Source organism: Bufo bufo, chromosome 9, assembly GCF_905171765.1.
Source record: "Bufo bufo chromosome 9, aBufBuf1.1, whole genome shotgun sequence".
Classification (NCBI taxonomy): domain Eukaryota; kingdom Metazoa; phylum Chordata; class Amphibia; order Anura; family Bufonidae; genus Bufo; species Bufo bufo.
In genome coordinates this window covers 175,571,088-175,595,243 of record NC_053397.1, presented here as the reverse complement: position 1 = coordinate 175,595,243, position 24,156 = coordinate 175,571,088, and the positions used below count along the sequence as shown (strand labels likewise).

The 24,156-nt window shown below is 43.1% G+C and overlaps 1 protein-coding gene across 1 annotated transcript in view; it reads left to right on the top strand.

The window, feature by feature from the left end:
- The window catches only part of CFAP92 (cilia and flagella associated protein 92 (putative)), a 135,372-nt gene that overhangs the window by 50,543 nt on the left and 60,673 nt on the right, over window positions 1-24,156 (top strand). The window lies entirely within an intron of this gene.

The following is a 24,156-nucleotide window of genomic DNA, read 5'->3' as shown; positions in this document are numbered from 1 at the left end:
ATTTTAAGGGGTGGATGGAACTGGAGTCGAGTGAGATGTCGTGTCAGTTGTTTAAACATTGCTTGTCCTCTAATGACCTAATGCTGATCCTTGAGACTAGGGGGGCCGGAAAGAGTGGTCCGATGGGCGATTTGGGACATCTGATGCAGTCCGTATGGAATAAGGTCAAGCTCCTGAGGGGGGTTTTCGGCAATACGGAATATACTCCACTGTGGGGCAATCCTGTGCTGCCGGAATTCCTCTCCCTGTCTGAGTTTGGGGCATGGAAAAGGAAGGGTATTCTGAGGTTGGGCCATCTTTTGGAGGAAAAGAAGTTCATGTCATTTGCCAGATTTCAAGAGAAGTATGATCTGCCTAGAACTCTCTTTTATAAGTACCTTCAGGTGAGACATGCTTACAACTCCACATTTAAAGGTACGAATGTGGTGGCTGGGAGAGATGCTGCATTGCACCAGATTCTGTCCAGGGGGACGAGGAGAGGTATGATTTCCTGTATATACAAGCTGCTGCTTGAGAAGTTTCTAATGTCGCATCCGCTTACGGCTAAAAGTAAATGGGAGAAAGATGTTGGCGAATTAACTGATGACCAATGGTCTGACATACTGGAGGCGATACCTCTCTCTTCCTTGAGTGAAGGACGTAAACTCTCGCAGCTGTTTATTGTCCATAGGGTCTACAAAACACCGTTTTTTTTGTTCCGTATAGGGTTCAGACCCACGGATGAGTGTCCAAGATGCTCTGTGGTGTCTGCAGATTTGTTGCATATGATGGGGACGTGCGAGAGGTTAGGGAGATACTGGGAGTTGGTACGTCAGACAATACAGGATGTATACAAGGTACGAATACCCTCTGACCCGAAAGTGTGTGTGTTAGGATATGTCTCTGAATTGGCCACTGGGCAGGTGCATAAAATAGCTATAGGGAGAATGTTATATGTCGCTAGGAAGTTAATAGCCCTACATTGGATACAGACAGCGCCGCCAATCCTAGGCGAATTCCTAAGTGCGGTTGACACAATGCTAAGTTATGAACGGATGGTGTACCAGAAGCGTGGATGTCCAGCGAAATTTGAAAAATTGTGGGATCCATGGCTGTCGTTTCGACGTCTGAATAGAAATGTTTAAAAATGTGCCTTTGTATTTTGTAGGTTAGGGTGGGGTGGGATGGGGGGGGGGGGGGTTGGATTGGAACTGGATTAATACACATAGTTTGGTGCCCTTTTTGTTATTAGTCCTATGGACAATATGTCTTTATGTCATCCTTGTATGTATTGTGGAAAAACGTGTATTTACACTGTAAAATGTTTAATAAAAATTATCTGATTTAAAAAAAAAAAATAATAAATACCTAAACAACAATAAATATAGACATCATGGGTACCACTGCAACCGAGAACGTCCATACTATTAAAATAGAAAAAAAAATTCCAATACGGCGAATGGCGTAATGGAAAAAAGGGTCAAAATGGCAGATTTTTTTCATTGCTTCTCTTACCCCAAAATTTTTTATAAAATGTGATCAAAAAGTCACGCACACTCCAAAATGGTATCAATGCAAACTACAGATTGTTCTGCAAATTTTTTTTTAATCAAAGTTTACATTTATTTTTACAATATTTAAACATAAAGAACCTATACATATGGGGTATCGTTGAAATCATACTGACCCAGAAAATGAAGGGCATGGGTCAGTTTTGCCGTAAACGAAACGCAGTGGGAACAAAACCCGTAAAATGGCGGAGGAATTGCGTTTTTTTTCCAATTCCACCCCATTTGGAATTATTTTACCGCTTCCCACTACATTTTATGCCATAATTAATGGTGAACGTAAATATAAAAAAGATATGGCTCAAGGAAAATAGGGAAGAAAAATAAAAACGCAAAAACTAAAAAACCTCCGGTATCATAAGGGTTAAAATATTTTCTATTACTGATTTTATTCTTCACAGGGGAGGTTTTATTGAATCTTTATCCAAAAATATATATATGAATCTGCTCAGCTCCTCCTGCTCTATATTATGATGCCTGCAAATTACACTCTAGTTACCCTTTAAGCGCCATTTACTCCGGCACATATCACTGCAATGATCGGGGACGAGCATTCATATGAATGTTTGTTCTTGACATTGCCCTATCAGCTGCATTTATATGTATATATATATAAATCTGGCCTGTATGGGGCGGGGGTTGTTAGTATGATTGTCCCCATAGAGTGTCATCCCTATTTACACAGGGAGATTTGCTGCCGACAATGACGACTTGTAATGTGTAAATGATCTGAACACCTGATGAACTACCCTTTTAATTGTTCATTGGGTGATGAGTGCCACATTTACATGGGACTGCTATCAGGAACAAGTGTTCATATGAATACTCTGTCCCAATAATCCACCTGTGTAAATGGGCCTTTCCATGTGACTTCATACAGTAGGAATACAGCTCCTTAATGATATTTATAGCAGAACTGGCACAGCCCCTCTGTAACTTACCCAATCATTGAATAAGCCCCCCAATATCTTACCCAGCAGTCCTATGAGGCCCTCCCGCCTACCTTTTTAGTTGGATGTAGCTGTTGGAGCATTTTTGATCAGTCCATCTCCTCAGTAGTAACAGTAGTCCCACAACCGAATTACAATGACCTTCACCCCCAGTAGTCGCAGCAATGTCCCTCCCACAGTAGTCACAGAAGACCCCCTTCTGCTAGTGCCTCCACCTCCTTACACAGTATGGACAGCAAGTCAGTGACAGCATCCGTCTCCATGTATTTGGGCTCTGGAAGGGCCACGAGGTAAAAAGCCATCATTATTGTGACACAATGACAGTTTTGTCCTGTACTGATGTAGAATAATTCTCAAAGTAGTGTGTCTATTTGTCCTTTTAAGGGCCAGAAAACCATTATGTGTGTGTATGTGTGTGTGTATATATATATATATATATATATATATATATATATATATATATATACACACTCACCTAAAGAATTATTAGGAACACCATACTAATACGGTGTTGGACCACCTTTTGCCTTCAGAACTGCCTTAATTCTACGTGGCATTGATTCAACAAGGTGCTGATAGCATTCTTTAGAAATGTTGGCCCATATTGATAGGATAGCATCTTGCAGTTGATGGAGATTTGAGGGATGCACATCCAGGGCACGAAGCTCCCGTTCCATCACATCCCAAAGATGCTTTATTGGGTTGAGATCTGGTGACTGTGGGGGCCATTTTAGTACAGTGAACTCATTGTCATGTTTAAGAAACCAATTGGAAATGATTCGAGCTTTGTGACATGGTGCATTATCCTGCTGGAAGTAGCCATCAGAGGATGGGTACATGGTGGTCATGAAGGGATGGACATGGTCAGAAACAATGCTCAGGTAGCCTGTGGCATTTAAACGATGCCCAATTGGCACTAAGGGGCCTAAAGTGTGCCCAGAAAACATCCCCCACACCATTACACCACTACCACCAGCCTGCACAGTGGTAACAAGGCATGATGGATACATGTTCTCATTCTGTTTACGCCAAATTTGGACTCTACCATTTGAATGTCTCAACAGAAATCGAGACTCATCAGACCAGGCAACATTTTTCCAGTCTTCAACAGTCCAATTTTGGTGAGCTCGTGCAAATTGTAGCCTCTTTTTCTTATTTGTAGTGGAGATGAGTGGTACCCGGTGGGGTCTTCTGCTGTTGTAGCCCATCCGCCTCAAGGTTGTGCGTGTTGTGGCTTCACAAATGCTTTGCTGCATACCTCGGTTGTAACGAGTGGTTATTTCAGTCAACGTTGCTCTTCTATTAGCTTGAATCAGTCGGCCCATTCTCCTCTGACCTCTAGCATCCACAAGGCATTTTTGCCCACAGGACTGCCGCATACTGGATGTTTTTCCCTTTTCACACCATTCTTTGTAAACCCTAGAAATGGTTGTGCGTGAAAATCCCAGTAACTGAGCAGATTGTGAAATACTCAGACCGGCCCGTCTGGCACCAACAACCATGCCACGCTCAAAATTGCTTAAATCACCTTTCTTTCCCATTCTGACATTCAGTTTGGAGTTCAGGAGATTGTCTTGACCAGGACCACACCCCTAAATGCATTGAAGCAACTGCCATGTGATTGGTTGACTAGATAATTGCATTAATGAGAAATAGAACAGGTGTTCCTAATAATTCTTTAGGTGAGTGTATATCGCACACGGGCTATAAAAAGTCTACAAACCCCTGTTAAAATGTCAGGTTTCTGTGATGTAAAAAAATGAGACAAAGATAAATCATTTCAGAACTTTTTCCACCTTTAATGTGACCTATAAACCGTACAACTAAATTGAAAAACAAACTGAAATCTTTTAGGTAGAGGGAAGAAAAAATATAAATATAAAATATTATAATTGCATAAGTGTGCACACCCTTAAACTAATACTTTGTTGAAGCACCTTTTGATTTTATTACAGGACTCAGTCTTTTTGGGTATGAGTCTATCAGCATGGCACATTTTGACTTGGCAAGATTTGCCCGCTCTTCTTGGCAAAAACACTCTGAATCTGTCAGATTGCGAGGGCATCTCCTGTGCACAGCCCTCTTCAGATCACCCCACAGATTTTCAATCGGATTCAGGTCTGGGCTCTGGCTGGGTCATTCCAAAACTTTAATCTTCTTCTGGTGAAGCCATTTCTTTGTTGATTTGGATGTATGCTTTGGGTCGTTGTCATGCTGAAAGATGAAGTTCCTCTTCATGTTCAGCTTCTAGCAGAAGCCTGAAGGTTTTGTGCCAATATTGACTGGTATTTGAAACTGTTCATAATTCCCTCTAGCTTAACTAAGGCCCCAGTTCCAGCTGAAGAAAAGCAGCCCCTTGGCATGATGCTGCCACCACCATGCTTCACTGTGGGGATGGTGTTCTTTTGGTGATGTGCAGTGTTGTTTTTGCGCCAAACATATCTTTTGGAATTATGGCCAAAAAGTTCAACCTTGGTTTCATCAGACCATAACGCCTTTTCCCACATGCTTTTGGGAGACTTCAGATGTGTTTTTGCAAAATGTAGCCTGGCTTGGATGTTTTTCTTCGTAAGAAAAGGCTTTCGTCTTGCCACTCTATCCCATAGCCCAGACATATGAAGAATACGGAAGATTGTTGTCACATGTACCACACAGCCAGTACTTGCCAGATATTCCTGCAGCTCCTTTAAAGGGCTTCTGTCACCCCACTAAACAATTTTTTTTTTTTGGGGTACTTATATAATCCCTATACTGCGATATATCTATACATTATGTTATTAATCATTTTCGTTCTGTAGATAAGGCAAAAAACATACTTTTATAATATGCTAATTACCTGTCTACCAGCAAGTAGGGCGTCTACTTGCTGGTAGCAGCCGCAAAAAAACGCCCCCTCCTACTGTTGATTGACAGGGCCAGCCGCGATCTCCTCCTCCGGCTGGCCCTGTCTGCATTTCAAAAATCGTGCGCCTGTCTTGATTCGGCGCAGGCGCTCTGAGAGAAGGAGGCTCGCCTCCTCAGCACTCCCTCAGTGCGCCTGCGCCGATGACGTCACCGAAAGAGAAGACGTCATCGGCGCAGGCGCACTGAGGGAGTGCTGAGGAGGCGAGCCTCCTTCTCTCAGAGCGCCTGCGCCGAATCAAGACAGGCGCACGATTTTTGAAATGCAGACAGGGCCAGCTGGAGGAGATCGCGGCTGGCCCTGTCAATCAACAGGAGGAGGGGGCGGTTTTTTGCGGCTGCTACCAGCACGTAGACTCCCTACTTGCTGGTAGACAGGTAATTAGCATATTAGTGGGGTGACAGAAGCCCTTTAACCACCTCCGGACCGCTGTACGCACAGACGCGTCCTGGAGGTGGTTGTTTCATTCCGAGTGGACGCGCCGGCGCGTCTTCTCGCGAGACGCGAGATTTCGGTCACAGCCGGCCCGCGCATGCGCATCGCGGGCCGGCAAAAGTTCGAGGAGAGTTGCATCAGCAACCTGCCAGCCAATGATCGTCGCTGGCAGGTTGCTGATTTTTAAAAAATCGAATCACAAACCAGATAACAGATCATATTAGTAAATATGATCTGTTATATGGCTTCTCTGCTCCTCTGCTGGTCCTTTTCGTCGGTTGGATCCAGCAGAGAAGCAGACATCACTGTGAGTACACCAAACAGCACACCTTAGCCCCAGATCACCCCCCTGCACCCCAATTAACCCTTTGATCACCCCTTTGATCGCCCCTGTCAATCACTAGTGAAAGGAAAAAAAGTGATCAGTGTAAACTGTCACTTTTTTTTTTCCACTGGTATTGGCTGTTAGGTTTTAGGGATAGTTTAGGCCCCTTGGTTAGGTAGTTAGCGTCAGTTAGCGCCCACCCCACCGCACCGCAGTCACTTTTATTCGCTGATTAGCGTATCGCTAATCAGCATTTGTACTTTTATAGTATCTGTAAGTGATCAAAACTGATCACGGTCAGATCTATAATAGTATTAGTGTCACTTTAGTTTGCCCTCCACCCAAAACGCAGTGTTTGCCCGATCAGGCCTGATCGGTCGCCCACACGTGCGTTCACCCACGCCCGCCCCACCGCAGTGACAAAAAATTATTATTTTTTGATCACTGCACATTCACTTTACACGCACTGCGGCGATAAAAAAATCTGTTTTGATATTTTTTATCAACCGCAGCGGCCTCCGGTACTTCGCTAGCCTCCCCTTTGTAAGACAGGTTTGCTTTTTTTCTTGGGTAGTCTCAGGGAATACCCCTAAATTTAGTAGTCCAAAATGTCAAACAGGGGGTATTCTTCTGAAGAGGCCTACAGGATTCTGACCCAGTCGGATGAGGAATGGGAACCCTCATCTGACGAATCTAGCGGGTCAGAATATGAACCTGTAGAAAGCAGTGGCTCTCTGACCCAAAGTTCGGACGAGGAGGTTGAGGTCCCTGGCAGCACCAGGCGTACCCGGCCCCGTGTCGCTAGACCACAGGTTACGCAGGATCCGCTTCAAGAGCAGCAGAGTGGGGCTGTCGCTGCCGGATCACGTGGTGAGGCATACACCAGCAGCGCAGCCCTTCCTGGACCTAGTACCAGCACTGCCGTACAACCTGGTGAAGTAGCGAGCACCAGAAGGGCAGTTGAAGCTGGTACGGTGGCACGTGCAGTAGTTACCCCGTCGCAGCCACCGCGCAGACAGGCCCGTAGACCCCCTAGAGTCCCTGAGGTGCTGGCAAACCCTGATTGGCAGTCACCAACTTCAGCCGCACCTGTAGTTCCCCCTTTCACCGCCCAGTCTGGAGTTCGGGTTGAGACGGCTCAAATCGCTTCGGCCCTGGGATTTTTTGAGCTGTTCTTGACTGCGGAGCTCTTGGACTTAGTCGTGGCAGAGACCAACCAATATGCCACACAATTTATAACCGCAAACCCGGAAAGCTATTATGCCCAGCCTTTCCGGTGGAAACCAGTCCAAGTTTCCGAACTTAAAATTTTTCTGGGCCTTCTCCTCAACATGGGCCTGACAAAAAAGCATGAATTGCGGTCATATTGGTCCACGAACCCAATTCATCACATGCCCATGTTCTCTGCTGCTATGTCCAGGACACGATTTGAGACCATCCTGCGTTTTCTGCATTTTAGCGACAACACCACCTCCCGTCCCAGAGGCCACCCAGCTTTTGACCGGCTCCACAAAATTCGGCCCCTCATAGACCATTTCAACCAGAAATTTGCAGATTTGTATACCCCTGAGCAAAACATCTGCGTAGACGAGTCCCTAATACATTTTACCGGGCGCCTTGGCTTCAAACAATACATCCCAAGCAAGCGTGCCCGGTATGGGGTCAAATTGTATAAGCTCTGTGAAAGGGCCACAGGCTATACCCACAAATTTCGGATCTATGAGGGAAAAGATCAGACCCTGGAGCCGGTCGGTTGCCCTGACTACCTGGGGAGCAGTGGGAAGACAGTCTGGGACTTGGTGTCACCCTTATTCGGCAAGGGGTACCATCTTTATGTGGACAATTTTTACACAAGTGTGGCCCTCTTTAGGCATTTGTTTCTAGAACGGATTTGCGCCTGTGGCACCGCGCGAACTAGTCGCGTGGGCTTCCCCCAACGGCTTGTAACCACCCGTCTTGCAAGGGGGGAGAGGGCTGCCTTGTGTAACGAAGAACTGCTCGCGGTGAAATGGAGAGACAAGCGTGACGTTTACATGCTCTCCTCCATTCACGCAGACACGACAATCCAAATTGAAAGGGCAACCCGTGTCATTGAAAAGCCCCTCTCAGTCCACGACTATAATGCGCTCATGGGAGGGGTGGACTTCAATGACCAGATGTTGGCTCCCTATTTAGTTTCCCGCAGAACCAGACGCTGGTATAAGAAGGTGTCTGTATATTTAATTCAATTGGCGCTGTACAATAGTTTTGTTCTCTACAGTAAGGCTGGGAGAACAGGATCCTTCCTCAAATTCCAGGAAGAGATCATCGCGAACCTCCTTTACCCAGGAGGTTCCGTGGCCCCATCCACCAGTGTAGTTAGCCGTCTACACGAGCGACATTTCCCCAGTGTCGTTGCTGGTACCTCAACCCAACCGCCACCCCGAAAAAAATGTTGTGTCTGTAGCAGGAGTGGAATAAGGCGTGACACCCGCTATTTCTGTCCTGACTGTGCTGACTACCCTGCCCTATGCTTAGGTGAGTGTTTCCGGAAGTACCACACACAGGTACACCTAGCATAGGGATTGCATCTCACAGGACAGGCACACAGGGCTATTAGGGCCCTTTTACTCACAGCTGCTGCAAACCTCTCCTTTCACCTGGGATAAAGTGCATAACGTACTTCGCCACATCTTTGGGCGATTTGCGCTTTGCACATTGTCCCATGGGGAAGGAGAGGTTTGTTCTATAAAGGTAAAAAAAACTAAACAAAAAAAAAATTACCGGTAAGTAAAAAAGTTACAAAAGTTAAAAAAAGTTAATATGTTCTGTTCTAAAGTTAATAAAGTTATTGCTTTGCGGCCTGTTTTTTTTTTTTTTTTTTTTTTTTTTTTCCTTTCAGGTGGACCAACCGATCGACTAGCTGCAGCACTGATGTGCATTCGGACAGAAGCATTGCGCTGCTGTCAGATTACACGCAAGTCGGTGTATGCGGCGCTGCAAGACGAGATTTCTCCTCTGCAGTAAAAGATACGTTTGCCGAGGCATATGAGCTGAGGAGGTGGCGGTGTTCATATACTTTGGCAAACACTTTGTATATATAAAAAAAAAAATCCCGGCAATGATTTATTCATCCACATCGATTGATGTGAATGGAGAAATCGGGTTTGCCAGGGCATACGAGCTAAGTGGGCATGGATGTTGGGCGGAGCTCCTATGTCCTGGCAGACGCCTTTCCCCTACTTTTTCTTTTTTTGGCAGAGATTTTTTCATCCACATTGATTGATGCGAATGAAGAAATCTGTGCCGTTCATTTTTTTCTTTCAGCCCAGCGGCTGAACGGAAAAAAAAAATCTCATTACCTGTATGCTCAATATAAGGAGAATAGCAGAAACTCCTAATGCTGGGCATACATGTAATGATTGCGGAGACCCTCAAATGCCAGGGCAGTACAAACACCCCACAAATAACACCATTTTGGAAAGAAGACACCCCAAGGTATTCGCTGAGGGGCATATTGAGTCCATGAAAGATTGAAATTTTTGTCCCAAGTTAGCGGAAAGGGAGACTTTGTGAGAAAAAAAAATAAAAAAATCAATTTCCGCTAACTTGTGCCCAAATTTTTTTTTTTCTATGAACTCGCCATGCCCCTCATTGAATACCTTGGGGTGTCTTCTTTCCAAAATGGGGTCACATGTGGGGTATTTATACTGCCCTGGCATTTTAGGGGCCCCAAAGCGTGAGAAGAAGTCTGGTATCCAAATGTCTAAAAATGCCCTCCTAAAAGGAATTTGGGCCCCTTTGCCCACCTAGGCTGCAAAAAAGTGTCACACATGTGGTATCTCCGTATTCAGTAGAAGTTGGTGAATGTGTTTTGGGGTGTCATTTTACATATACCCATGCTGGGTGAGATAAATATCTTGGTCAAATGCCAACTTTGTATAAAAAAATGGGAAAAGTTGTCTTTTGCCAAGATATTTCTCTCACCCAGCATGGGTATATGTAAAATGACACCCCAAAACACATTCCCCAACTTCTCCCGAGTACGGCGATACCAGATGTGTGACACTTTTTTGCAGCCTAGGTGGGCAAAGGGGCCCACATTCCAAAGAGTACCTTTCGGATTTCACAGGTCATTTACCTACTTACCACACATTAGGGCCCCTGGAAAATGCCAGGGCAGTATAACTACCCCACAAGTGACCCTATTTTGGAAAGAAGACACCCCAAGGTATTCCGTGAGGGGCATGGCGAGTTCCTAGAATTTTTTATTTTTTGTCACAAGTTAGTGGAAAATTATGATTTTTTTTTTTTACATACAAAGTCTCATATTCCACTAACTTGTGACAAAAAATAAAAACTTCCATGAACTCACTATGCCCATCAGCGAATACCTTGGGGTCTCTTCTTTCCAAAATGGGGTCACTTGTGGGGTAGTTATACTGCCCTGGCATTCTAGGGGCCCAAATGTGTGGTAAGGAGTTTAAAATCAAATTCTGTAAAAAATGACGAGTGAAATCCGAAAGGTGCTCTTTGGAATATGGGCCCCTTTGCCCACCTAGGCTGCAAAAAAGTGTCACACATCTGGTATCTCCGTATTCAGTAGAAGTTGGGGAATGTGTTTTGGGGTGTCTTTTTACATATACCCATGCTGGGTGAGAGAAATATCTTGGCAAAAGACAACTTTTCCCATTTTTTTTATACAAAGTTGGCATTTGACCAAGATATTTCTCTCACCCAGCATGGGTATATGTAAAAAGACACCCCAAAACACATTCCCCAACTTCTACTGAATACGGAGATACCAGATGTGTGACACTTTTTTGCAGCCTAGGTGGGCAAAGGGGCCCATATTCCAAAGAGCACCTTTCGGATTTCACTCGTCATTTTTTACAGAATTTGATTTCAAACTCCTTACCACACATTTGGGCCCCTAGAATGCCAGGGCAGTATAACTACCCCACAAGTGACCCCATTTTGGAAAGAAGAGACCCCAAGGTATTCGCTGATGGGCATAGTGAGTTCATAGAACTTTTTATTTTTTGTCACAAGTTAGTGGAATATGAGACTTTGTAATAAAAAAAAAATTAAAAAAAAATCATCATTTTCCGCTAACTTGTGACAAAAAATATAAAGTTCTATGAACTCACTATGCCCATCAGTGAATACCTTAGGGTGTGTACTTTCCGAAATGGGGTCATTTGTGGGGTGTTTGTACTGTCTGGCCATTGTAGAACCTCAGGAAACATGACAGGTGCTCAGAAAGTCAGAGCTGCTTCAAAAAGCGGAAATTCACATTTTTGTACCATAGTTTGTAAACGCTATAACTTTTACCCAAACCATTTTTTTTTTACCCAAACATTTTTTTTTTATCAAAGACATGTAGGACAATAAATTTAGAGCAAAATTTATATATGGATCTTGTTTTTTTTGCAAAATTTTACAACTGAAAGTGAAAAATGTCATTTTTTTGCAAAAAAATCGTTAAATTTCGATTAATAACAAAAAAAGTAAAAATGTCAGCAGCAATGAAATACCACCAAATGAAAGCTCTATTAGTGAGAAGAAAAGGAGGCAAAATTCATTTGGGTGGTAAGTTGCATGACCGAGCAATAAATGGTGAAAGTAGTGTAGGTCAGAAGTGTAAAAAGTGGCCTGGTCTTTCAGGGTGTTTAAGCACTGGGGGGTGAGGTGGTTAATGTTGCTGTAGGCCTCTTGGTAGCCTCAGAGACCAGTTTTCTTCTCGTCTTTTCATCAATTTTGGAGGGACGTCCAGTTCTTGGTAATGTCACTGTTGTGCCATATTTTCTCCACTTGATGATGACTTCACTGTGTTCCATGGTATATCTAATGCCTCGGAAATCATTTTGTACCTTTCTCCTGACTGATACATTTTAACATGGAGATCCGTCTGATGCTTTGGAAGCTCTCTGTGGACCATGGCTTTTGCTGTGGTATGTGACTAAGAAAATTTCAGGAAAGACCAACTAGAGCAACTGAACTTTATTTGGGGTTAATCAGAGGCACTTTAAATGATGGCAGGTGTATGCTGACTCCTATTTAACATGATTTTGAATGTGATTGCTTAATTCTGAACACAGCTACATCCCCAGTTATAAGAGGATGTGCACACTTATGCAACCACATTATTTTAGTTTTTTTGTTTTCTTCCCTCCACCTAAAAGATTTCAGTTTGTTTTTTCAATTGAGTGGCACAGTTTATAGGTCACATTAAACATCACAGAAACCTGACATTTTAACAGGGGTGTGTAGACTTTTTATTTCCACTATATATATATGTATATAGTACAGACCAAGAGTTTGGACACACCTTCTCATTCAAAGAGTTTTCTTTATTTTCATGACTATGAAGGCATCAAAACTATGAATTAACACATGTGGAATTATATACATAACAAACAAGTGTGAAACAACAGAAAATATGTCATATTCTAGGTTCTTCAAAGTAGACACCTTTTGCTTTGATTACTGCTTTGCACACTCTTGGCATTCTCTTGATGAGCTTCAAGAGGTAGTCCCCTGAAATGGTCTTCCAACAGTCTTAAAGGAGTTCCCAGAGATGCTTAGCACTTGTTGGCCCTTTTGCCTTCACTCTGCAGTCCAGCTCACCCCAAACCATCTCGATTGGGTTCAGGTCCGGTGACTGTGGAGGCCAGGTCATCTGGCGCAGCACCCCATCACTCTCCTTCATGGTCAAATAGCCCTTACTTTCAAAGTTTTCCCAATTTTTCGGCTGACTGACTGACCTTCATTTCTTAAAGTAATGATGGCCACTCGTTTTTCTTTACTTAGCTGCTTTTTTCTTGCCATAATACAAATTCTAACAGTCTATTCAGTAGGACTATCAGCTGTGTATCCACCTGACTTCTCCTTAACGCAACTGATGGTCCCAACCCCATTTATAAGGAAAGAAATCGCACTTATTAAACCTGACAGGGCACACCTGTGAAGTGAAAACCATTTCAGCGGACTACCTCTTGAAGCTCATCAAGAGAATGCCAAGAGTGTGCAAAGCAGTAATCAAAGCAAAAGGTGGCTACTTTGAAGAACCTAGAATATGACATATTTTCAGTTGTTTCACACTTGTTTGTTATGTATATAATTCCACATGTGTTAATTCATAGTTTTGATGCCTTCAGTGTGAATCTACAATTTTCATAGTCATGAAAATAAAGAAAACTCTTTGAATGAGAAGGTGTGTCCAAACTTTTGGTCTGTACTGTGTGTGTGTGTGTATATGTGTGTATGTATGTATATATATATATATATATATATATATATATATATATACTCGATACTCGGCAGTATACAGTTTGCTTGTGCAAATTTTGTCACCTAGCAAAGTAAAATGTTATATTTTGTACCAGCATTTTATATTGTGTAATAATTCTGAACAGTATGGAGTTGGTTCCCAGCAAAATGTTGTGCTGAAAAACGTAATGGATTGTGATTATAAGGCCCAGCATGAATTATTTTATGTCCTGCACCCAATAAACTTTAAATTGCTTCGTTCCTGAGCTCAGCAGCAGGCACTATGCCGGTTATAATGTCCAGGAACGTAAACTACAGCATATCTGTTTATAGTGCTCCTCAGATGTCATTTAGTAAGTCTTCTGCCGTCTGTGACCAACTTTTATGTTTTGTGTGCTATTTCAGTGAAACTTTCTGTGACAAATCTCTTGCCTACAAAGAATATAGACTTAAACCAGAGATTGTGACCCTTAAAGCAGTTCTGACTTATAGTAGACAGACCTGGTTGTGCTTGTCAGCCTTGGAAAACTGATTTATTTATGACTCGGTTTTGCAATGATTTCCCAGAATTTTAGGTTAGAATCAGGTTGTATAGCAGAAGATACAGAAAATGTGAAGCCCAACACATGTAAGATAAGAAAATTATTCAAACTATTTTTAATACTCGTTTCCTTATCTCTGCCAGGCCAGCAGATTTGTGCAATGCATTTCTGAGATGGTCAAATGCGGCAGAAGATATGACGGTCACATTTCTTTCACTATAGCTTTGCATATGCTGACCTTTTCCGTGTGTTCTCTCTTGCTTGCTTGTCCTGTGAAGTCTTCATTGTCAGGAGTATTCAGTCAACAAGGTTATGCAATGAGTTAGCACCAATGTCAAAATCTCATCCGGGTCATAAGCTCTATGATCCTAAAGGCCAGTGATTACTAGTAGAGCTGGGATGAATCCAATTTTTTCTGAATCCGAAAAGGTTCTCGAATATATTGAATCTTTAGAATCTCGAATCCTACGAATCCTGTACATAAGAATTATGGGGATGACACTGTTATGGAGGGGGATCTGGGGATGACACTTATGGGGGGTTCTGTGGATGACACTGTTATGGAGGCATCTGTGGATGCCACTGTTATGGAGGGGGATCTGTGGATGCCACTGTTATGGGGGGGATCTGTGGATGACACTGTTGTGGAGGGGGATCTGTGGATGACACTGTTGTGGAGGGGGATCTGTGGATGACACTGTTGTGGAGGGGGATCTGTGGATGACACTGTTGTGGAGGGGGATCTGTGGATGACACATACCGTATATAGCATCTTATTCTATATGTGTCATCCACAGATCCACCCCATGACAGTGTCATCCACAGATTTCCCCCCCCCTCCCTATAACAGTGTCATCCACAGATCCCCCTCCTTATAACCGTGTCATTCACAGATCCCCCTCCCTGCCACTCACAGGAGTGTACATTTGACAGTCACATTTCTAAACTGTAATCCATATCCTGTAGTAACTTTAACTTTAAATAAGCGGCCGCTCATCTCTACTAGTACCTTACACCACTCTTCAGCTAGCTTCGTTAACATGGCCAGGCTACAGCCTACAGGCATTGCGCGGGCGGCACTCACAGTGACGTCACGCGCCTGCGCCGCACACTGCCTGTTAGTTATTACCGAGCGAGCGCTGATTTAAAGTTACTGCAGGACCAGGTCAGAGGATACAGATTACAGTTTAGAAGTCGTCCCACCTCTAATTACTAGTCATTTTTTTTAGATGTAAAGGGGTTATCCAAGACTATAACAGACCTCCCAGAGAGGCCGATTGTTGGTGGTCCCCGCCGAGTGTCCGAATCATATCTGTTCCCGCAGCAGGGAAATAAGGGTCCAGCTATGGAGTGATGAAGACCGAATCCAGAAGCGAGGACCAGGTAAGTATGATCACCACCGCGGGTTGCCCACTCTGTGGGGTTTGTTATAGTCTTGGATAACCCCACTAACTAAAGAAAAGTCACATAATGTTCCAAAAGTTATAAAGTCATGCAGCTGCTATGAGGTCCTCGGAGAGAGTGCTCTGCCTGCTTGATACCATTTCCCTTGGTACTAAGGTGGCAAGAGTCTGGGCTGAACTTTTCATCTCCAGGAGAACTGCCTTGTTAGCATGCAAGGGGTGGGAAGCTGGCCCAAGGGTCAATGAACTGAGATGGGTGGGGGGAACATACAGTCGTGGCCAAAAGTTTTGAGAATGACACAAATATTAGTTTTCACAAAGTTTGCTGCTAAACTGCTTTTAGATCTTTGTTTCAGTTGTTTCTGTGATGTAGTGAAATATAATTACACACACTTCATATGTTTCAAAGGCTTTTATCGACAATTTCATGACATTTATGCAAAAAGTCAGTATTTGCAGTGTTGGCCCTTCTTTTTCAGGACCTCTGCAATTCGACTGGGCATGCTCTCAATCAACTTCTGGGCCAATTCCCGACTGATAGCAACCCATTCTTTCATAATCACTTCTTGGAGTTTGTCAGAATTAGGGTTTTTTTTGTCCACCCGCCTCTTGAGGATTGACCACAAGTTCTCAATGGGATTAAGATCTGGGGAGTTTCCAGGCCATGGACCCAAAATGTCAACGTTTTGGTCCCCGAGCCACTTAGTTATCACTTTTGCCTTATGGCACAGTGCTCCATTTGTGCTGGAAAATGCATTGTTCTTCACCAAACTGTTGTTGGATTGTTGGAAGAAGTTGCTGTTGGAGGGTGTTTTGGTACCATTCTTTATTCATGGCTGTGTTTTGGGGTAAAATTGTGAGTGAGCCCACTCCCTTGGATGAGAAGCAACCCCACACATGAATGGTCTCAGGGTGCTTTACTGTTGGCATGAAAGAGGCTTCATCGGAGAATATGACTTTGCCCCAGTCCTCAGCAGTCCATTCACCAAACTTTCTGCAGAAGATCAATCTGTCCCTGACGTTTTTTTTGGAGAGAAGTGGCTTCTTTGCTGCCCTTCTTGACACGAGGCCATTTTCCAAAAGTCTTCGCCTCACTGTGCGTGCAGATGCGCTCACACCTGCCTGCTGTCATTCCTGAGCAAGCTCTGCACTGGTGGCACTCCGATCCCGCAGCTGAATACTCTTTAGGAGACGATCTTGGCACTTGCTGGACTTTCTTGGACGCCCTGAAGCCTTCTTAAAGAGAATTGAACCTCTTTCCTTGAAGTTCTTGATGATCCTATAAATTGTTGATTGAGGTGCAATCTTAGTAGCCACAATATCCTTGCCTGTGAAGCCATTTTTATGCAACGCAATGATGGCTGCACGCGTTTCTTTGCAGGTCACCATGGTTAACAATGGAAGAACAATGATTTCAAGCATCACCCTACTTTTAACATGTCAAGTCTGCCATTTTAACCCAATCAGCCTGACATAATGATCTCCAGCCTTGTGCTCGTCAACATTCTCACCTGAGTTAACAAGACGATTACTGAAATGATCTCAGCAGGTCCTTTAATGACAGCAATGAAATGCAGTGGAAAGGTTTTTTGGGGATTAAGTTCATTTTCATGGCAAAGAAGGACTATGCATATCATCTGATCACTCTTCATAACATTCTGGAGTATATGCAAATTGCTATTATAAAAACTTAAGCAGCAACTTTTCCAATTTCCAATATTTATGTAATTCTCAAAACTTTTGGCCACGACTGTACACCCGGATCTTCTGTCCGCTCTCACACTCAGGCCTGCTGCTCCGCACCACGGTTAATAGACTCCTCTGGCATTGCAAGCAGTTAGTTACTCCTGCACCCTGGTACATCTACTCCAGACATCCCCAATCTTTTGTACCTTATGAGCCACATTCCACTTGTGAAGGTTAGAAGCCAAGTTCAACTCAAAAATGAAGAAGAGAAATTTTAATTATGAGGAAACAAGTGACCATAAAATTGCCACTTGTATCATACACTTCGAATTGGCACTGTTTAATGGTTATGATAGGTCCGCTATAATGTGGATTGCCTGTACGTATAGTTATAATCCAGGACTCCCATGGCGAGCCACACAGAAGGGGGTCACGATCCACATTTGGGTGCAGAGCTACCAGTTGGCAACCACTGACCTTCTCCTTCCTCCTCTGGATACATTCTCATGTTGGTCCCTCCCTGGGCGGCAATGCCAATGTACAACACTCTGTGCCATCTCACTGCCACAGTGGTCACGTGACCTATCGCAGAACATCATTGTGCATGTAACGTAGTATCATCTCAGACAATCCTTTTAAATGGAGGAGGATCGGAGGGCAAGTATATATTTATAGTGAGGAACAGAAGTATTTGAACACCCTGCGATTCTGCAAGTTCTCCCACTTAGAAATCATGGAGGGGTCTAAAATTCACATTTGTAGGTGCATTCCCACTCTGAGAGACAGAATAAAAAAAATTAAATAAAATTAGCGACTCACATTGTATGATTTTTTAAGAATGTCTGTCTTTGTCTTGCACTGCTGAACATAAGTATTTGAACACCTGAGAAAATGAGTATTAATATTTGGTACAGAAGCCTTTGTTTGCAATTACAGAGGTCAAAGGTTTCCTGTAGTTCTTGACCAGGTTTGCACACACTGCAACAGGGATTTTGGCCCACTCCTCCACACAGATCTCCTCTAGATCTGTCAGGTTTCGGGGCTGTCGCTGAGCAACAAGGAGTTTCATCTCCCTCCAAAGATGTTCTATTGGATTTAGGTCCGGAGACTGGCTAGGCCACTCCAAAACCTTGATATGCTTCTTACGGAGCCACTCCTTGGTTATCCTGGCTGTGTGCTTCTGGTCGTTGTCATGATGGAAGACCCAGCCACGTCCCATCTTCAATGCTCTGACTGAGGGAAGGAGGTTGTTGCTCAAAATCTCACAATAAATGGCCCCATTTATCCTCTCCCTAATACAGTGCAGTCGTCCTGTCCCCTTCGCAGAAAAGCATCCCCAAAGCATGATGTTACCACCCCCATGCTTCACAGTAGGGATGGTGTTCTTGGGATGCAACTCATCCTTCTTTTTCCTCCAAACGCGACAAGTGAAGTTTAGACCAAAAAGTTCTACTTTTGGTCTCATCTGACCACATGACTTTCTCCCATGTCTCCTCTGGATCATCCAGATGATCATTGGCAAACTTCAGATGGGCCTGGACATGTGATGACTTGAGCAGGGGAACCTTCCGTGCAATGCATGATTTGAAACCATGACGGCGTAGTGTTCTACCGACAGTGACCTTTGAAACTGTGGTCCCAGCTCTCTTCATGTCATTGACCAGCTCCTCCCTGGTAGTTCTGGGCTGATTCCTCACCTTTCTTATCAGTGATACCCCACGAGGTGAGATCTTGCATGGAGCCCCAGTCCGAGGGAGACTTTAGCCTCTTCCATTTTCTAACAATTGCTCCAACAGTTGATCTATTTTCATCAAGCTGCTTGGCAATTGCCCCTGTAGCCCTTTCCAGCCTTGTGGAGGTCCACAATTTGACAGCTCTTTGGTCTTGCCCATGGTAGTAGTTGGCGTCTGACTGACTGTGGGGTGGACAGGGGTCTTTAAAGAGCTCAGACAGGTGCTACTAAGTTAGATTAATGAGTGGAGTAGAGGTAGACTTTTTAAAGGCACAGTAACAGGTCTTTGAGAGCCAGAATTCTTGCTGTTTCTCAGGTTCAAATACTTACAGTACAGACCAAAAGTTTGGACACACCTTCTCATTCAAAGAGTTTTCTTTATTTTCATGACTATAAAAATTGTAGATTCACACTGAAGGCATCAAAACTATGAATTAACACATGTGGAATTATATACATAACAAACAAGTGTGAAACAACTGAAAATATGTCATATTCTAGGTTCTTCAAAGTAGCCACCTTTTGCTTAGATTACTGCTTTGCACACTCTTGGCATTCTCTTGATGAGCTTCAAGAGGTAGTCCCCTGAAATGGTTTTCACTTCACAGGTGTGCCCTGTCAGGTTTAATAAGTGGGATTTCTTGCCTTATAAATAGGGTTGGGAACATCAGTGGCGTTGAGGAGAAGTCAGGTGGATACACAGCTGATAGTCCTACTGAATAGACTGTTAGCTGCTTTTTTCTTGCCATAATACAAATTCTAAGTAAAGAAAAATGAGTGGCCATCATTACTTTAAGAAATGAAGGTCAGTCAGTCAGCGGAAAAATTGGGAAAACTTTGAAAGTAAGGGCTATTTGATCATGAGGGAAAGTGATGGGGTGCTGCGCCAGATGACCTGGCCTCCACAGTCACCGGACCTGAACCCAATCGAGATGGTTTGGGGTGAGCTGGACCGCAGAGTGAAGGCAAAAGGGCCAACAAATGCTAAGCATCTCTGGGAACTCCTTCAAGACTGTTGGAAGACAATTTCAGGGGACTACCTCTTGAAGCTCATCAAGAGAATGCCAAGAGTGTGCAAAGCAGTAATCAAAGCAAAAGGTGGCTACTTTGAAGAACCTAGAATATGACATATTTTCAGTTGTTTCACACTTGTTTGTTATGTATATAATTCCACATGTGTTAATTAATAGTTTTGATGCCTTCATAGTCATGAAAATAAAGAAAACTCTTTGAATGAGAAGGTGAGTCCAAACTTTTGGTCTGTACTGTATGTTCAGCAGTGCCTGAATGTATGATTTTTAAATACATTCTTTAAAAATCATACAATGTGATTTCCTTATTTTTATTTTTATTTTTTTATTCTGTCTCTGAGTGGGAATGCACCTACAATGTGAATTTCAGACCCCTCCATGATTTCTAAGTGGGAGAACTTGCAAAATTGCAGGGTGTTCAAATACTTCTGTTCCTCACTGTATGTAATGTATAAGAGGTTATGGATGGAGCCTGATGGAGAGCTGCAGTTGTTGGTAGACCCTACAAATATGCAGTAGACTGCCCAGCTGGCCCTAACACGAGGACTGCCCATGCGGAGGGAATGGCAGGTTAGGGAAATTGTGTATTACAGATCAGAATGCTAGGTAGTATAGGAAAGGAAGGAACAGCTACCATGCTGACCTTCAAGGATGAAGGTGTAGTGGAGGAGTTCACGTTCTCAAACCCCTGCCTGGCGTCCCAGGAAAGCTTGTCCCTCCTCTGCATATGGGTCTTTACCCATTATGTTCAGGATTAGTAATGCAGTTTAGGTTATCGGTTTTTGCACCTCTCAGATTTCTTGTACTTGATGGAGATGTTCAGAGTTAATCATTATAAACCATATTCCATTTTAATTCTAATGTAATATAATAATGTAATTGTTTCTTTTATTGTGTCATTTTCTCTCAGTTGTGACCATTAATTTCCACCATTTTGGACGTCTTCCAGTGCTGATAGAGCCTCGGCAGTGTCGTGAAATAATCCAATTACTCTTTGCAGTACAATTAGCACGGGGGCCGTGCTGTTATTTAAGCTTGACTCTGCAGATTTCTCCTAAATGTTACTTGTCTTAAGGTTCTCAGATGCTTGGCAATCAATCATGTCACCAAGTTTCTTTATGCTCTACTGATGATATCAACAGCCAGAGAGAATGTTTTCAGGATCAACCCAGATTTTCATGCAGGTCCATCAATCACTTTTCTCAGTAAATGTGAGAAGATGTAAAAGCAGTCCTATAGCTTAATTTGTGCCGCAGATCATGGGGACCTGTGTGAGGACTATACACAGACATTTCTTCTAGGACCCTGGCACATTGTGCTTTCGTCACACAGCCTACGCTTCTATGGTTGCTCACTTTTGATCTGACCTCAGGCCTGAGAACAGCTATGAATATATATTCAGTGCTGCGACTTTCCTGGTCCCAATGGCATGTTCTGATATGTACCATTTGCTGCATGGCTTTTGCAGATCAATGCAGAGGGAAAAGAATGTGACATCCGTATTGCATCTGTTTTTTTTTTTTTGCGGATCCATTGTAACAATTCCTATCCTTGTCCGCAAAACGTACAAGAATAGGACATGTTTCTTTTTTTTTTTTTTTGCGGAACGGCTATGCGGTCATACTCAAACGGAATGCAAACAGAGTCATTTCCGTTTTTTGGGGGGACCCTTTGAAGTGAATGTTTCTGCATATGGGCTGCAAAAAAACAGAAAGGACACGGAAATAAAATATGTTTGTGTGCATAAGCCCTTACTGCGAGCGCTGGTGCCATCTCAAACAATTAATCAGTGGGTTCCTGGGTGTCAGGCCCTCGCCGATCAGATACTAATGGCCCATCCAGAGGATAGGTGATCGGTGTAAAACTCCCAGAAAACCCCTTTAACTAGAAAAAGAAGAGCTTCAGAAAATTAACATGCAAATTATAAAACGGAGTTGGAGAAGCTAGAGATCTGCAAATTAATGGGCATGTCCAAAACGATGATCTAACTGACCTGAGCACTAGAAACCAGAAACCCCCAAAATAATAAGATTTCTAGACCTACTATGAAGTTCACTGATTTAAACAATGTTAACAACCAAGCTAGGGGTTTCTGTCAGTTTTGATAGCAAGAATGGCACCGCATGCAACTATATTATTCCTATCAAATGGCTGAGGAACCTCATTATAAGTCAGCATGGTCTATCTGAAACCGTTCAAATCCGTCGTACTACAGATCCATTACAGCGTCCTAGCTTCTGTAATTGCTTGTTCACACAGGCGATGTTTGCTTGCTGTCCCAGCGTAGCACGGACAGCATCCAGTCTGAACATTGACCCATTATACTCAGTGTGCTAATTCACGTGTGTTGTTGGTCGTTGCAGAGAATATTGCAGCGTGCACTATCAAGCTCCAATTTTAAAAGGGTTTTCCGAGATTTTAATACTGATGACCTATCCTCATGATAGGTCATCAGTATCTGAACGGCGGGGGTCTGACACCCGGGAACCCCACTGATCAGCTGTATGAGAAGTCACCGGCGCTCCTGTGAGTGCCGCGGCCTTCTCGCTGCTCACCAAGCACAGCGTTGTACATTGCGGCCTTCTCGGTGAGCTGGACAAAGGAATAAGAAAAAGAACAAACAGCAGGTGGCGCTATACAGATCCATTTTATTGAATAACTCCGTGGCTATACTTAATTTTAAATTACATGGAATTACTAAAGTATTCAGATCCAGGTGCTGGTTTGAAAAATATTTTACGTGGGACAACCCCTTTAAGGAGGTAATTTTAGTGCTCTCAAAGAAAAGAGCTGATGTGGCTTAATATATTAAATAAGTAAAATGGAGAGTGAAGTGCATTTGTAACGATCATGACTAATCACAGTTCTTTTCTAGTCTTCTCCAAAAAATGTAGTGTACTGAAAATGATAAAGCTAGTTATTGTGCAATTCTTGAAATTCTTTCTAAGAATTATTTGTCGATTGGGCATTGGTGCATTTTTAATGTGTGATTAGTCATGTGATCCAGACTTCATTACTCAGCTTTTTTAGTATCAATTTTATTGATATTAGTATCCAAAGTAGTAGTAATATCCAGAGTATTAAACATATTACAAATCTAGGGGAATCTGGCTCACCCTAGGCATCGGTAACATATCATTAGAATTTGCCTGATTGACTGGAGTGTGGTCTATGTGATGTTCACAGATCACTAGAATGAAGTGGAAGTGATGCTTGAAAAGCTATTGACTATAGTGCCTGACTCTGCTATATGTCACCAATATCTGTTCTGAGCCAACCACTTAATTCTTAAAAAGTATTTGCCCTAAAATCTGAATATTTACATTTCTGCAAATATGGGATCCTGGGTAATTTCATTGTCTTTCCTTTAGATTGTGTTCCCGTTATTTTACTAGAAAGTCATCTGAGTACTTAATCTTAACAGGAACCTGTCACCTGGTTTGGGGTGACTAAACCACTAACTTGGTGTTATGCAGCTGGGATTTATGGTCCCAAACCTGCCCACAGCAAACCCATCTGTGCCCACAAACACTAAGGCCTCTTTCACAGTAGCGATACAGAAGTACCGAAGAGCTGAAGTTAGTTATTCACAAAGTCGTACAAGACTTAATTGAATAACTTTGGTAATTGATTTTTAAAGTGGAAAACCACTATAAAACGTGAAACCGAACTCGGCTTCAGTTCCGAGGTACTAGTCTGAACCGAAGCCGAGTTTGGTTTTAAGTTTTAAAGTGGTTTTCCATTTTAAAAGTCAATTACTTAGGTTATTGTGTGAATGAAGGAATGAAAACCGAATGGGACTCTTCTCCAGTGGCATTGGGTGCAGGCATACTGCGCCAGTGAAGCCAAGGATCTGGACTCTTTCCCAGTAAGGACTCATGCACACGACTGTAGCCTGTTTTGCAGTCTGCAAATTGCAGATTCCAGCCATGTGCATTTTGTGGAAGGGAACATGTGGACCGTAACGGAACAGTCCTATCCTTGTCCTTAATGCAGACAAGAATAGGACATGTTCTATTTTATTGCAGGTGCCACGGAACAGACATATGGATGCGGACAGCACAAGATGTGCTATCTACATCTTTTGCTGCCCCATTTAAGTGAATTGGTCCGCATCGGACCCACAAAAATTGCGTACCGGATGCGGACAAAAAATACTTTTGTGTGCATGAGCCTTAGTTTTGTTTCTCATCTACTGTTCTTTGCAGCGACGTCAAGGTTTGCTGTGGGCAGGTTTGGCATCCTAAATCTCAGCTGCATAACACCATGCTGGTGGTTTAGTGGTTTGAAACCAGTATTCATTAAACAAAGGTTTGTCTCTTGTGTTTCACTTTTCTATGGCATTGGAATTC